The sequence below is a fragment of the Penicillium brevicompactum genome (assembly GCF_028827555.1).
Source record: "Penicillium brevicompactum strain IBT 35665 chromosome Unknown utg000002l_segment0_segment0, whole genome shotgun sequence".
Taxonomy (NCBI): Eukaryota; Fungi; Ascomycota; class Eurotiomycetes; order Eurotiales; family Aspergillaceae; genus Penicillium; species Penicillium brevicompactum.
This window is the reverse complement of record NW_026623205.1, coordinates 3,161,625-3,177,164: the sequence shown is the minus strand read 5'-3', so window position 1 is coordinate 3,177,164 and position 15,540 is coordinate 3,161,625.

Sequence of the window (15,540 nt, the reverse complement as noted above, 5' to 3'; positions counted from 1 at the left end):
CAAGCCTTAGTAGGAATCTCTTCGACTCCTTACTTTACGTTGGAGCGCCTCTGGGCGCGGACTAGATCCAGTTGGAGAGTAGAGTTGGCTGAAGGCGATTCATTCCAAGCATTCCTCTGATCCAATAGCGACGACCAGCAAGAACAACTCTCTGTCAAACAATCTGAGTTCTTTGCACTTTTGGTAACTTACAAAGAATTCAAGAAAAAAAATTAAGAAAAAGAATACAACATAATCAGATCATATGCCAACAGCGTTGCTATGAGCCACCAACCCTTCAAACACCCACCCTAGGAGTGGGTGATGGGTTTATAAGAAGAGGTGACCTGTATATAAGAAACTTATAGGATCTCAGCTAGAATCGCCGCTTTCTCTATACTCGACCTTTCGAGCCTGAACACAAGCTTTGCCCTAACAAGCCAAGATTTTCCACTCATTCATTAAAGCATAGAGGAAACTAAATGGTTGATCGGGGTATCAGATTCACTTACGTGTATCTTGAAGTTTGTCAGGTCCACTGCAGAATATATCCAAATAAAGCCATTAGAGTATATACTCGAAAGAAGCGGCACTTACACTCCATTTCGATATCAGCGTATTAAATAACGGCCCAAAGATTATAACTAGAAAGCCAACACAGACATATACTAGCTCATCAAAGCTCTCTACATGCACTACCTTAAGTACCAACCCAGCCTCCTCAATCAACTTTAAATCAATAACAACCAAATCTAATACCCAGAATTCAATTGACCAGCTATTAAAAACTGGACGGACTCTCCAACAAGAAACAACGGAGACAAATAAAGCTACCCCGGAGACTTTCTTTTTAGTTCTCCTTTTTCACACCGAGAAGGATAATCTTTAGATTCACTAAATCTACTATTTCCAGAATTCCGAGCTGATAATTATGCGGTTCCAGGTTCGTGAGCTGTGCTTAAAAGAAGACATGAACAACCCCATTCTCGATAGAAACAAATTTACCTCTACTATCAGCTTTGTTTAGCAGATGACCTTGTGGAACCGTGGTGGAAGAGAGTATGGCGTTGATACTCTGGCCACAAAACTTTGACTATTCCCACTTCCAAACAAGCTCCTCAGTCTTTGAATATATGAAAGGGGATTTGATAACCGGGGTTTTTGAAGATCGATCAAGATGACGAACGTACTTCCTACTGCATTTAGCATCTTTACAAATAGTCATTAGAAGTCAAATTACGTACCCTTTCGCACGCCGCCAATACGAGAAAAACGGACGTTCAAATACTTGTAACATCAAGTACTTCATCAAACAGTCTTTCTCCCTAGAAAGAGCTTCTGATAACATTCCGCAAATATTGGTCTTCTTCGACATGTAGGTGCAGAATCAGCACTAAACTAGTCGAGTTTAGCGATGATATCAGTATATGAAGCTATATCGGGAAGTCTTAAAGAGAGTAACGATAAAGGACAACGCAATCTACTAAGGATCAGGCAGAATCAAGGGGTTTTCTATCACAAATTGAATGGGTTCAATAGAACCTAAAAAAGCTTACATTTTCACAGGGGCTATCCCAATGGCAGTTCAAATCGCAAATGTTGATAAACTGCCAGTTATCACGTTCTCATAATCGGTTAATATTTCTTGTTCAACATTTAGTATGAGCTGTTAAACATAGTTATTCACGTAGCCAGAGACTAAGGTCAAGATGAATAGGGTTAAACATCTAATTTGGTCACCTGACATAGAGTCACCCAACGTACACACAAAGGAACTATTTGATTTTCAAGAAGCTTAGAAGAACATCAATTTGTTTGCCATGAGATTGCCGTTGAAAACCCGGTCAACCAACTTGAAGATATGTTCTGATCATTAAGAGGGGCGAATCTCTGGCTACTCAGATTGGACGTTGGGGAGATGATATCGAAAACCTATCAATTAAGATACTTATTATTCCCCGCGAATATCCACAGGGCCAAATATAGTTGGGAGTAAAAGTAGGATCAAGAGGCCATTTGGCAAAGAGCGATAACATTGCTTCGTATGCGTTAACATAGGGATAGTTGTCTAGCTGGAAAATCGGGATATACAGCTTCAGTTTTAAGTGTAAATTAAATCTCGGCCATACCATTTATAAGCGGTTTTTCTTGCTCCTAGGACCGCTAAAGAACCAAATATTGTATAGTAGAACTATTACCTTGTTGGATAACGTATTTGGTAATGGTGCTTATTGGTATTTTCTGGCTAATCTGGGGATGTTAGCTTATTTACTGTATGCGATCTTCCTATGCAATTTATAAGATCAGAAGAGTTATCGTCTTGCACATTGGGGTAGTGTTGGCTGTAGTTGGAAGACCTAGAGGATCTGTTCGAATAGGGTGATTGATCTCCATCCGATACTACGAATGCGCGGTCTTCACTTGTTTTCGAGGTAGTATACTTTGAGGGCTCAGAGGTTGAACCTTGCGTTTTAGAGTCATTGGGGTCGCTGTACGAGGATATGATTTCGAAAAGCTCATTTTCCTCTTTCGCAGCCATTATAGGTAGGTTATGGTGCCAGATTCTTTTATAACAGATTTAAAAAGAGTGTATTTTCCTCTTCAATTTTGGTGCGACGCCCATTTATGCAGCTTAAGAGCTTATTCGATTATGTCTTGACCTTGTATAACTAATGTTTGAACGACTAAGGTATGTTTAAAAGGCTGGTGAAAGCTTCGATGATATGTGAGGGAATTTTGTCATTGCTTATGGCTCAAAGATAATAGTATGTTGATTTAACTGAATATCTACTAAATAGGTTTGTCGATCTAATTAGGTGTTGGGAATTATTGATGTCTTTGATTTTTATCGCTTAAGATATCTCCAATGTATCTTGTAGGGTTCATTTACAATCTGACGATCCCAAAGCTAGTGAGAAATGAACTATTTAATAGAATTATTAACGGGGATGCGGTGAGATATTTTGTAATGTTGGCCCGCGTTGAGACGGGGGGCTACTGGTGGTTTAGTTTATGGGCTATTTATGTTTTTGACATTTGAGCTTATTATCTCGAATTCACCATCGATAGTTTCCTAATCTGATCGAAGAATGTATTAGCTTTAATACTTTAAGCAAAAAAAAAACGAATGGATTAGTCAAAAGGTCATGGTATGTAACGTTTGACGTGATAACTGATTTCTGGGACGTATTGGTCACTTATCAATAAATATCTAGCACCACTCTTGCTTGCTTTTCTCATATTTTGTTTATTTTGGTGGCTTTCTTTGTTAGTACTACACCCCTTCAGTGCGATGTATGTAATTGGGATTGTCTCATCTTTGTTGTTAGCCCCAATATCGCGATCTTTGGTATATTATTATCTGGAGCTAGTTAACTGATTCTAATCTAATTTATAATTTAAAGCTAGTTACTGGCTTCTCAAGTATTATCAAGCTCAAAGACTAGCCTAGAGCCTTTCGGTAAACTTCACGTGGTTTGCATCTGACTATTAGACTTCGGCACAACCCACTCTAACCCGGACCCAACCCAACCCAACCCAACCCAAAATGGGTTTTGGGTCCATTGCTTCGACCCAACGATGGGTTTTGGGTTATAGCTCATAACCCAAAACCCATTGGGTAACCCATTGGGGCCCCAATATAGTGTAAACCAGACAAACAGACTTCTAGCGTATAACTGCATAATTAATGCATTTTTTGCTTGTAATATTGAGTATTTTACTTACAGCGCTCTTCTAGAAAAAATGGAGAATAAATCAAATAATTGAACCAGGATGTATTTCTCTAATATTGCTCAAAATCATCATCTGCCCTGCTCTTACGCTTCCTCCCTGAGGCCCGTCTCTGAGTTGCAGTCTCTGGTAACTCTGGCTCTGTCACCTCTATATCTATATCTATTAAATGAGGAGATGTCTCTCGCAGTCTATTATCTACTCCTTCTTCCTCTTCATTATCACTAATCAGGTCAAGCTCAGCATCCTCTATATATTCATCGTTCTGCTCCTTCGCTGACTCAATCTCAGCTAGTGTAAAGAACTGCTCAAGCTGCTTTGCCTCAGCATCCTTAATATTGAATCTTGTTGCACATAGAAACAACATAAGCTCCTCGATTGTTTCGGACTTCAGACGACCACGGCGGTAGTGACAAACATCCCGAGCAGTATTGAAGAGCCGTTCGACACCAGCACCAGTTGCTGGAATAGAGAGAATATCGCGAGCAAGTAACGCGATCGCAGGGAAACGAGATTGGTTCTCACGCCAGAATTGAAGAGGTTCAATATCAATTAGATCTAGTAGTATAAATATATTAGTATTATCCTATATAGGGAAGAAATAGATCATAAACATACCACTATCGAGATATTGAGTCATCTCATCACCAGCTGGTTTTGCGGATATCTTGTTACTCTTTAGCATCATGTTCAGTCTAGAACTAGATGATGCTATTGTTGGAGTATTAGTCGATCCTTGATTTATTGTAAGGCGCTCTTGATACGGAATCAATAATTCCTGGAATGATTTCCGGTAGGTATCACGCCAGTGAGGCTCCCAATTATCAGATTGAAAGAACTGAAATCTGCTGTCAGGTGCCAGCATTGTCCCAACTGCATAGATATGTCCTTTGAGATTGTCGGTTTGAGAGTAGTACTCATCAAGTTTCAAGCGACCAGCTATGAGTGCTTTGAGCATGTCTGATTTCCATGGAACACGCTTGCGTTTAAGCAGCGCCTCTGCTTCAAAAAAGTGATCAAAGAGGGCATTGTAAATCTTAAAGACAAGATGTGTGGTGACCTCCTTTGTCTTCGAGAGCTCTGTTGTGTAGTCAAAGAATGGCCGAGTGATTTGTAGAAGATAGTCAATTTGACGCCATTCTTGAGTATCAAGCAACATCTCCTCACAGTCATACTCCTCACAGAAGGGCTGGAAGAAACTACGTAGTCTCTTTGCACGACGAAGCATCAAGAAGGTAGAATTCCACCGAGTCCTTACGTCCTGGATTGGAACAAGCTGGGATCCCTTTTCTTGAAGTCGGAGAAAGGCCGCCTGGCGTTGCGGACTTGCATGGATATACACAGCAAGATAACGGACCTTGTTTAAGGTGTATGAGATCCTCTGTGTCTGGTGCTGAGCATTTGCCTTTGCTGCAGATGACTTCTGGTCAGTCCACTTTGTTTCTGCATTCTCATTTAGAGGGATGGCCTTTAAACGATCAAGGAGCTGGTTCAAACAAAGCTGGATAACATGGGCAAGACAGGGTATTCGGATTACTGTCACATCGCTAGAGAGCGCCTGCTGAATAGCCTCAACCATTGTCTTGTTGTTGGTTGCATTATCAGTTGTGACTCCAAATACCCGATCCTGGATCTTGTGCTCAACTAGAGTTTCAAGGAGTACACCACTTAAATTTAAACCGGTATGGGAGCCATAAAGTGGTTTAAATCCAAGTAGAACCTCTTGGTATACCCAGTTACTGTCAACAAAATAGCCAGTGATAGCCATGAACGCCTGGTTATATGGAGAAGTCCAGCAATCTAATGCGATCGAGATTTTTGCGTCGTTGGGTAGTGTTTGGAGGATAGATTTCTGTCGTTCTATGATCATATCACGTAAACGACGACGTATTGTGGTAGCAGAGGGTATCGGAGGGAGAGATGGTGCAGAGCGGGCTAATCGGAATAGCTTGTGAAATGTTGGATGTTCGATGAGGTGGAATGGAAGTCGATTGAGGGTGAGAAATTGGAGAAGATGCTCTTCCCATGCCGATTGTGAAAAAGGAGCCTCTGGTAAGCCGTGATCCTATGTATCCAGGAGTGTTAGGGAAATCGGATAACTAAATAAAGAGGTAAGGAGATACTACTTTTTGAAGGAACTGGGTAATTTCTCCTTTACCTCCCTGTTGAGCTTTGCGACAGCCTGCTGTCTTTAAATGCTTCAACATTGTTGATGTACCATGATAGCCCTTTCCGCTAGGTGATGGAGAATGGGGATGCTCTAGGATCTTTGAGCAGCGCTTACACATCACCTTTGGCGCACCATCTTTGGTATAGGCAACTTGGTCGAAGTTGCTCCATATGTTTGAATTGCGATTTGAATCCCAGGAAATCTTGCTTTTCTGCCCATAGTCGGTTTGTAGCCACCACTCAACCCATTCTTCATATGCCATATTGTCATAAAGCACATATGCCTTTCTCCGATCGGGGCCAACGCGAGTAAGAGAGTGTGGAATTGGTAGAAGGTTGGAGGGCCGAAGGAAGTCAGTATCAATAGCATCAAAAGGCTCAATTGTGAGCTGGCTACCAGATGGGGTTGGAACTCGAGAAGAGGGTATAAGATAGCTAAGGTTATCTGTATCCGCATCGTAAAGAGTAGGTAAAAAGTCAGAATGCTGGCTTTGGGACATTGCGACCGAAAAGGGGAATACTATAGAGGTAAGGGGGAAAGGCAGAGAGAGTATATACTTACAAGAGAAGGGTATATGAACAGTAAACACCTTAGTCCTATAGTAAAGTAGATAGATCAAAAGGTATAAGCTATAATGTTGTTTGATTGGCTATATAAGCTCTATTTAAATGGGTCTAACCCAAGAGAACCCAACAGGACCCAACAGGACCCATCAAAACCCAAGAGAACCCATTCATAACCCATCGAAACCCAAGAGAACCCATTCATAACCCATTAAAACCCAAGAGGACCCATTCATAACCCACTCCCCCAGAAGATCCCTCAAAAATGTTTCATTTACCCTCCCAGAAGAACTTTTCTAACCGCGGTCAGAGATAATAATATATACACCTACACCCCCCTAGAAGGGCTTTTCTGACCGCGGTCAGAAATAATGACATATACACCTACCTCCCAGAAGTGATTTTCTGACCGCGGTCAGAAAATATAATTCGGAGCACATATAATAAGTTAAATATAAGAGAAGAGAAATATAGCTTTAATATAATATCAATTGTATATAAAATCAAATAAGAATAAGATATTTCTATTTACATTCATAGTTATCCTATAATATATACATACTCCCCTCTACCACAAATATATATTTTCAACAGTCCACAGTCAATAAATGCTTAAATTAATAGAACACCACTATACTACGATTAATGTGAATTTTTATCAGTAATCAATATAATACAAAGCCTATTAGCTTCAAATTCAGGGTAATTACATAAATTTTCCAACTTAATATTGTGATAATGTAGCAATATTTGATGAACAAACCAGAACAGCTGTAAAAAACAGTAATTTATTTGAATGACTTAGCATTGTTATGAACGCCAAGACCTATCTTTTATGCAAAAATGGGTTCAAATGGGTTATTATTGGGTTATTGGGTTTAACCCATTGGGTTTTGGGTTGGGTTGGGTTATAGAGGGCGGAACCCAAAACCCAATGGGTTGGGTTTTGGGTCGGAGACTCCGACCCAAAATGGGTTCTGCCGAAGTCTACTGACTATTGAGATTGGATGTTTTACAACACTATTTAAGATAATAAATTTCTATTGTGGTAACTAGAGACTAACTATAGGCAACGACTGACTAAAAATAGACGATATAATTTCAGATAATCAGTTAAATCGCGTTTTTTAAAGATATAGAAGTACTTTAACTAGATGATAAAGCTTAGATCTAGTTGACTTAAGGTAGTTTACTAGACTTACTTCACACTATTTAATTATCTATATTAAACTATATCATAAATCCTATAGAATAAATACAATAAATAAACACTTGAAGTCTAAGTTATATTATAGAAATATGGAGAAAGAGTCTATTCCTACTGCCACTTTAGGCCTAACCTAGGCAGCCTATACAAGCTTTCTATCTATTAGGAACAAAGTTATTAAGATACAGTTTAATAAATAGCTTCTATGGATAATCAAGTTAATACACCTTTTTTTTGAGCTTATAGAAGAACTCACATTTTGATAATTGTTGGATCTAGTTTATACTAGATCTTAATTTTTAAAGATTCCCTCATTAAAACCGTTTCACCAATATATGTACGATATGATAACCATCTACTAAGAGTTATAACTATAAGACTTTTCTAGAGATTCTAAAGTATTAATTACTTTGTGCTATTAGAAAAGTCTACTTGAGTAGGATTTTATAGCTATCACTATATATTACTTTGATAAATAGTAGAGCTATTAAAAGATGCTGCTTAAATTCGAGTTACTTTGCAGACTTGAGATAGGGACTAACATCAGCGATTAGATACTTAGATTTATTGAGGAAAAAGGGCTACTTCGTTGGATTTTCAGCGTCACGATTGACTATAGGATCGATGAGAATCTGGTGCTGTTATTATAAGAGAAGCTTATTTCTTCTAATAGACTTAGCTCTTGGCAGTGCTTTATTAGGGTTCCTGGAATAGTGCAGGCTATTTAGCTCTGTCTTCGGCGGTATATCGAAAACATCACAAGCTCTCTAAAAGGGGAAAGGGTTGAGAATATCTGCGTAATATCACACGCCAATGACTGTGTCTGAGCGCTTTTTCGCAAACACTGACAAGCCATCTCCTCAAATCCAAGCCCAACATAATTGTGTACGGCCGGCTGATTATATCTAGCTGGTTCTAGGATGATATCTTGAAGCTGCTTTTTGGGCTAATGGCTATCTTCAAATAATTCTATAAGTGTCTCGAGATCTCTTAATATTGGCTTCTTGGATCTGGTGTAGATCGGGACGATGATTCGAAGTTATTTTCTTGGCCACGTTCTCTCGAATAATGTAATAAGATGGCTAAGGCTTTGTAGTGATGGTCTTGTCTTGCTTTTGAGGAAGGCGATCAGAGCCTGAAACAGATTCTATCGACAAAACGCGAATGAACCTAAATCCTCTGTAGAAACCAATCTAGGATATCATATAGCAACTCGGTGGGGAGTTCAAGTATCTTTGCGGGGGAATGAGTGTCATGGAGTTACCCAGATTTGCTATAATCCTGGGGTTGGAGTTCGAATATTGGGTTTATGAGCGCTCTGTATCTGATTCTGTTTGGTATCTCGCATAGGTGGTAGCAGTTTGTGGGTAGTTATCTCGCGGTTGATTTGATGGTCATAAAGTACTTAGTTACTAACCGTATGAGGGTGAGGTTATAGGGAAGACTTCTGAAAATAGTTGCAAGTCTTTGTAGGTGATTATAAAAGGTTTTAAGTAAATATATCGTTAGTCGTTGTGATTGAATCTTGCTAAGATTTGAGCTTTTGGCAATCTATTATCCTCTAGAATCAAATAGCTAGTAGTAAAATGTATGAGATTGTGGAAGACTTAATCATTGCTAGAAATATGTGACAAATCTCGCTTTGGCCTCTCAACGCGCCAATGGCTATAATTTGATGTAACTAGATAAAGTTTTATTATTTTTACGTGGTCTAAAAGCATTTAATAATAGCGGGTAAAACTCTTGAGCACTATTGTCAAGTGTGGCGATAACTATCCGTCATTTTATTCGCGTTGAGGTAGACGCAGAATCTAGACTATGCTGGAAATTGGATATCGAATCACTCAGGCTGTTTATCGGGTTTGATATTTACGTTGAAAAGCGAATGAAAGGATGAACAGGTTTTTTCTTATTTTTCTACTCACCCTTCTCCTTTTTTACCTAACTTTTGAATTTGAATCCGGTGTGCCAATCTCTAGGAACTTGATCTATTACTGAATATTGAAATATCTATCTTGTGAAGACAAAATCAATAATGATGTTAATTGACAATATATATTGTCTATGAACTTTGTGTTGCCATATAAGCCTTTTTTAGCATATGTGAGGGATGTGCACCTTTAACACTTGCTATTAAAGAGGAAGATCCTAATATCTTTAAAAGACCCCGTCTTTCTATCTCCTTAGTGAGTAAATCGCCTTCTGGTATCTCTTTATATGGCCTTTTTAGAAGACCTATAATCACTATGACAATTCCTTCTCGCTCCTTGACTATCATTGATGGTGAATTTCAACGTCTAAAGGGTATCAAAGAGATATGCTTTGATGAAGACATTATGGCATTTCTTCAGGATGTACAAGTAACATTTAAATACAAAGGGATAGACAATCTGCGAGGGCTTTCTAAAAGGTCTCTCATTTACTATGCTGTAATGGGTAACTATGCTGAGCTTCTTGTTTATCTCCTCTAAGACGGGACAGCAAAGGATGATCTCGATCAGAACAAGTGGACGCCTTTCTCCTGGGCCGCGTAATACAGTGCATTGCATGCGGTGAAGCTTTTGCTGGACAATGGAGTGGAGGTTAACTCTATGGACGATATGTATACAACACTGTTGTCGTGGCTCATAGAGGCGGGTAGGGGCCTAAACCAAGTAGCCACCATAGATTATCTAAGAACGTAGATTTATGTGTAGGTCTGGTGAAAGCTTTTTGTGAGTTAACAACCTACCCTGGGAGGCAGAAGATTGACTCCAGGATTCAGAGATAGGTTTCTAGGAGCGTATTAGCTCCCGGGTCCAGCAAATGCATTCCTAAGGCCAGTTGGTATTCATTTAGGAATGTAGAGTGAAGATCCCAGGGGTAGACCTCAGATTCCTAGAAACAAGATATAGTCCCAGAAGCTAAAGAGGAATGCCTAGGGATTTAAGAGCTCCTAGGGTTGCTTTTGGTGTTTCTAGGATTAATTTAGTGATTTCTAGAGTTAGATTAACAATATTTGTTGATTAAATATACACGGGCTATTTTAAAAAGTGACTCGTGAGGTAGTACGGATAGAATTGTCAAGACTTTGCTGACCCGCGAGCTGTGTTTCTTGCTAACGTCCGTCTTCGCGCTCTATTCAGCTAAGCTTTGGATTTACGGTGGCCGCCACGGGTAGGTCTGTGCGCGTTTATCTACTGGCACTCGGTTTTGAGCTATTACTGTTGCAAATGTGCAATGGTTGCGTAGTTTTCTGTGGAGTTCAACAATTAAAATTAATTCATTTGATGCTAAGTATGCTTTAAAACTCTATATCGCGGCTATGCTCTGTTGCTAGTCCGAATGTCGAGTGTCTGGTGATGTGCTGTCGCGTGTGATGATAGTTGTTTCGTTAATTCTTATTTTTATCAAACTGAGATCATCTACGTTGGGTGGAATTTAGTCGTGCTGATGGGCGAAGCGGTGCAGAGGTAGACGGGTCTTGCGGTAGATGAGCCTCTGCTACTCTGGCTGCGCGATGGGGCTCACTCTGCTCGACTGATATTAGTGGGGATCCTATTGATTGCTGAGGTAGCTGGCTCTGACGAGGGTCTTTTGGTGTTGAATGTCTGACGGTGATAGGCTCTCTATCGGTTGATGTCTTGTTTGTCGAGGGGATTTGAACTGGACGAATTAAAGCGTCTAGACTCCTTTCGTTTCGACTGTATTCATTAGCATTCCGATATTATAGAATTGAGATTATCTATACTTACTATATATAGTATGACGTGTCAAAGCTTGTATGTCGTTTTTCTAACTACTTTTTCGCGTAGTAAAGATGGGTTTGTGCTTGGCATTAACTGTAATGTAGGATTATGCGTTTGGTTGCTTGTTCCTTGTCCTGTATTAAACAAAATATATAGTGAATCTCGTTAACATCTTCACTCAAGCTGAGATTCTGTAGCGACAAGTCCTGGATCCCGGCCTAGATATTAATGACTGAGGTCAGGATAGCTGGTCGCGTCGGCGAAATGTACCATGATATACTGTTGGTCCGCAGTATTTCGGTAGTGATAAAGGGATTGATGGATTGCACTGTCCCAGTGCTAGTCGTTAAAGGCGCTGGCGGGTTTTGTCTGGGTCTGTGAGAGAGTGATCAGTTAGTGTGGTCTGATTTCGCCGGGCGTCTCCTGGAGCCTGGCGACGTCTGACGCTAGCGCGAATACATAATGGGTGGAGTGGCAACTCTAGAGTCATAAGGCACTTGCGTCTGGTTGTGGACTGCTGCTTTATATCACTGCAGACCAAGTTGGTCGGCCTGCTATTGCTGGTGCTATCTCGCGTAAAGAAATTCTTTTGCAATATCGCAGAGCTTAGATTGTAGAGTTGAAATATCGAACGACTCTTTGGCGAGAATGTTCAGCTTTTGATGGCCTATCTTGGTATCCTGGAAGTTGATTGAGTTTTTGCATGGTGCGCCTTTTTTCGTCATCCCGTAATAGGAGCCAGGACCGCCATTGGGGCTGACTTCTATGTCACAAACAAGAAATGGATTCCAAGGTAGCGTGGTAGACAATGATGCGACCTTCAAAGGTAGAAATTCTTTGGGTTGTTGGCGTTGTTGGGCGTTCTCTGTGGCGTTCTCTCGCCAGCTTTATATGCCATCGCTGTAAGCTCCTTGCCTATATGTCTGCGTGGCTGCTGACATGGAATCCTTTCTTGAAATAGTCGATGCGTTGAAAATGTATTAGGATGCAGTATGTGCAAGTATAGGCCGATCAGTGGCCTGCGAGAAGAGATATCATTCTAGATCGTTGCTGCCCAAATCAGCTACAGTTGTGGCTGTGGATTGTAATGAGCACGTAGTGGCAGAAGGATTAGTAACTGTTGTCGGTAGTATAGTCGGTAAAATTGAGAGTTGCCTCCTGAAATCCCCAAGTGTATACAGGCTGTGGTTCACCTTAACGCTTATGGCGATAGATGCGTTAAGTGATAGTAAGACAGATTCGATCTCCCGGGGTGCTTGTTACGCTACTGGGAATATCTTTGGTGTTCCCAGGAGTTGGAAACCAGAGATTCTCTAACTCCGCCTAAACAGTATTGTCGAGGTGTGGATGCTACTGTGTGATTGCTATGTATCTCAGCGGAGTGACGGGCTACACTTCTTGCTGGCCACGGAATTTAGCTGAGGCGGGTATATAAATGCCTCGTTATGTCCAACCTTCATAACTCTTGCCTCATCCTCGCCTACACTTTATTCTTTCTAGCTCTAATCCACTGTCCAAACATGGTGTGTTTCAATTTATTCTTACCGTGCTTACCGATGAGCTAATATATTATAGCTGAATATTAGAGACCTGCCCAACGAGCTTTTGCTGTGGATTGTGTCGTATTTGGAAGGTAGTGCGATGTTCGCCCTTGCAAAATCGTGCAAAGACCTTGATTTTAGACTCCAGCCTAGCATCTGGAGGTATAACATCAAATTCCAGAACAGCAATCTATTGCACCTGGCTGTGAAAGACGACAATGTTGATCTTGCGGCGGCTTTGCTCCAGCATAATGCCAACATTAATGCCTTTTACTGAGGGAAAACACCTTTGATGAGGGCGTTTCAATACTCTTCTGCTGCAATGCAACGGCCCTCCACCTCATGGTCTTCGCTGGCAGGATAGAGTTCGTATATCTTCTGCTGTCAAGAGGTAGCAACCCTGATCTACAGGATGATTCAGGCGACTCGCCCTGGGCCTGGGCATGTCACTTCAATAGACCCGTGATGAAAATGATTCTTTCTAACGACCCCGACTCCGACTTGTTTCTTGGAACTCAATCATCACGGGACGCTCTGCTACCGCTGTATCAAGCAGTCGCTCATGGTTCTTTCGCCGTTGTCCGGCGGCTTCTAAGAAGAAGAGACCCGGCGCTAGACAGCCAGGACTGGAAAGGTTATACGCCAATCCATCTCGCCGTTGAAAGCAATCGCCCTGAAGTGGTCGATTTGCTTCTGAGTCACCTAAGTGCCAATGTGAATTGCACAGACAAAGATGGAAATACGCCTCTTTGGCTGTCTACTTACTCGTCTTACTATGAGATAACCGAAAGGCTGTTGTCCGAGAACGACATCGACGTTAATCATATTGGGAGCTGTGGGAGATTCGAAATGCCGTCTACATCTCTACACCATGCTGCGGCTAGATTGGATATCGTGCTTCTACGACGACTGCTTGCGGTGCTAGATATTGACCCGAACCTTTGCGCTGCAGGTTGGTCTCCAATCTCTATTGCCGTATCCCGCGGATGCGTGAGTGCGGTTGCCTGTCTACTGAGTAAGGGCAACGTGGAGATCAATGGGAGGGGGTTCATAGATCCGCCAATCTGTCAAGCGGCTGCACACGGCCATTATGATGTGGTCAGGCTATTAGTGCAAGAAGGCACACGTCTGAACATCAATGAAAGTACAATCGCATCTCACGACACTGCACTCTGCATTGCTGCCTGTAATGGTGACTTGGAGATGGTCCAGGCACTCTTGTGCCATCACCAAATTGATGTCAACCTCTGGAATGAATATTTCGAGGATCCGTTGATGTTGGCAGTCAAGGGTGGATGGCAAACACCAGACTCCAATCCTTCAGTTTAAAGAGATCGCTTGAGCTAGCAAGAGACGACTGCACCAAGGGTGCTATTCGGAACAGAATGGAATCCAACAACTCTCGTCAAACATCGTTGAGGCGGTCGCCGAGGATGAATTTTGGTGGTCTGTACAGTTAGCGACATATAGACCTGTTACTATGCAATACCAGAAGGTTTTTCTCAGCATCACTTGCCAAAAAGTCTCAGAAACAATATGTGTATCTCCCGCTGAACAAATTATTCCTAGTAACGTCTCGATTAGCCTCAACGAAGTCTAGCTGTTTTATACCATCCAATCCATCAAAATTGCACCCTCAAACTATCATGGAAGGTACAGACGCGCTCGAAATCAGTTTCACTAATTTCCTCTGTTTGATTCTTTCCCGAACTCACTCCTGAAACACGCTAGTCTCTGTTTGATTTAACTAATTTTAAAATCCCGAATCGTACTGTAAACCAAAATCACATGATCAGCTACGTTGTAATATATTGGAAATAACCATACGATTGATACCCTATATCTCGATGCCCTTACTGAGTTACTACTTCATATTGACAGTATTCCTTTTTACAGAAGGTGGATGAAATATTATTGTCCGAAGTTAAGCAAATACCATAATGGAGAAAATTATACATAATGCGTCTTTGATAGAACAAGGAGCCAGATGTTAGAATAACGAGTCTTCCCTTCTTTGTCGTTTGATAGGTCACCTGATAGCGGGGTACTTTGACGACTTAGCTAAAAGCTCGCTACTGTCTTTTCTCAAAATCATAAAGCTATAATAATGTTATATACGATGGCATATGATAGTTCAAACTCTGGGTTCCAAGTTAGGCAAAACCTTGGTCATATTACTAATTAGTTCTATGAGTAGGAGTATAACTATAGATGAATATGACTGATTGGTATGTCTACCTAAGTACAATCGGAAACGTTATTGAATCAGGCATGCCTGCAGGATCTGCGGATAACCGATCCTTTCTATGACAAGAATTATGTTTAGAATACCAACAGAAGGCTACTCAAAGACTCCTATTACTGGATTCTAGACAACAAGGAGTTTTAACAATAGCAAGCTAACTAAAGCAACTATCTCCTTTGGATCAGAGGTGATCCAGACAAAAGAAAGACAATACTATTATATAATATCATCAATAAATTAATACAATTATTTAGGGACACTGTAAATATCTCGTTTTTTTTTTGCTAAGCTACTAATAGGCGAATTAATAATACTACGTTTATTCTCTATAGCTTAATATATTCGCTTATCAAAAAATAGCTGCCTCTTCTCTCC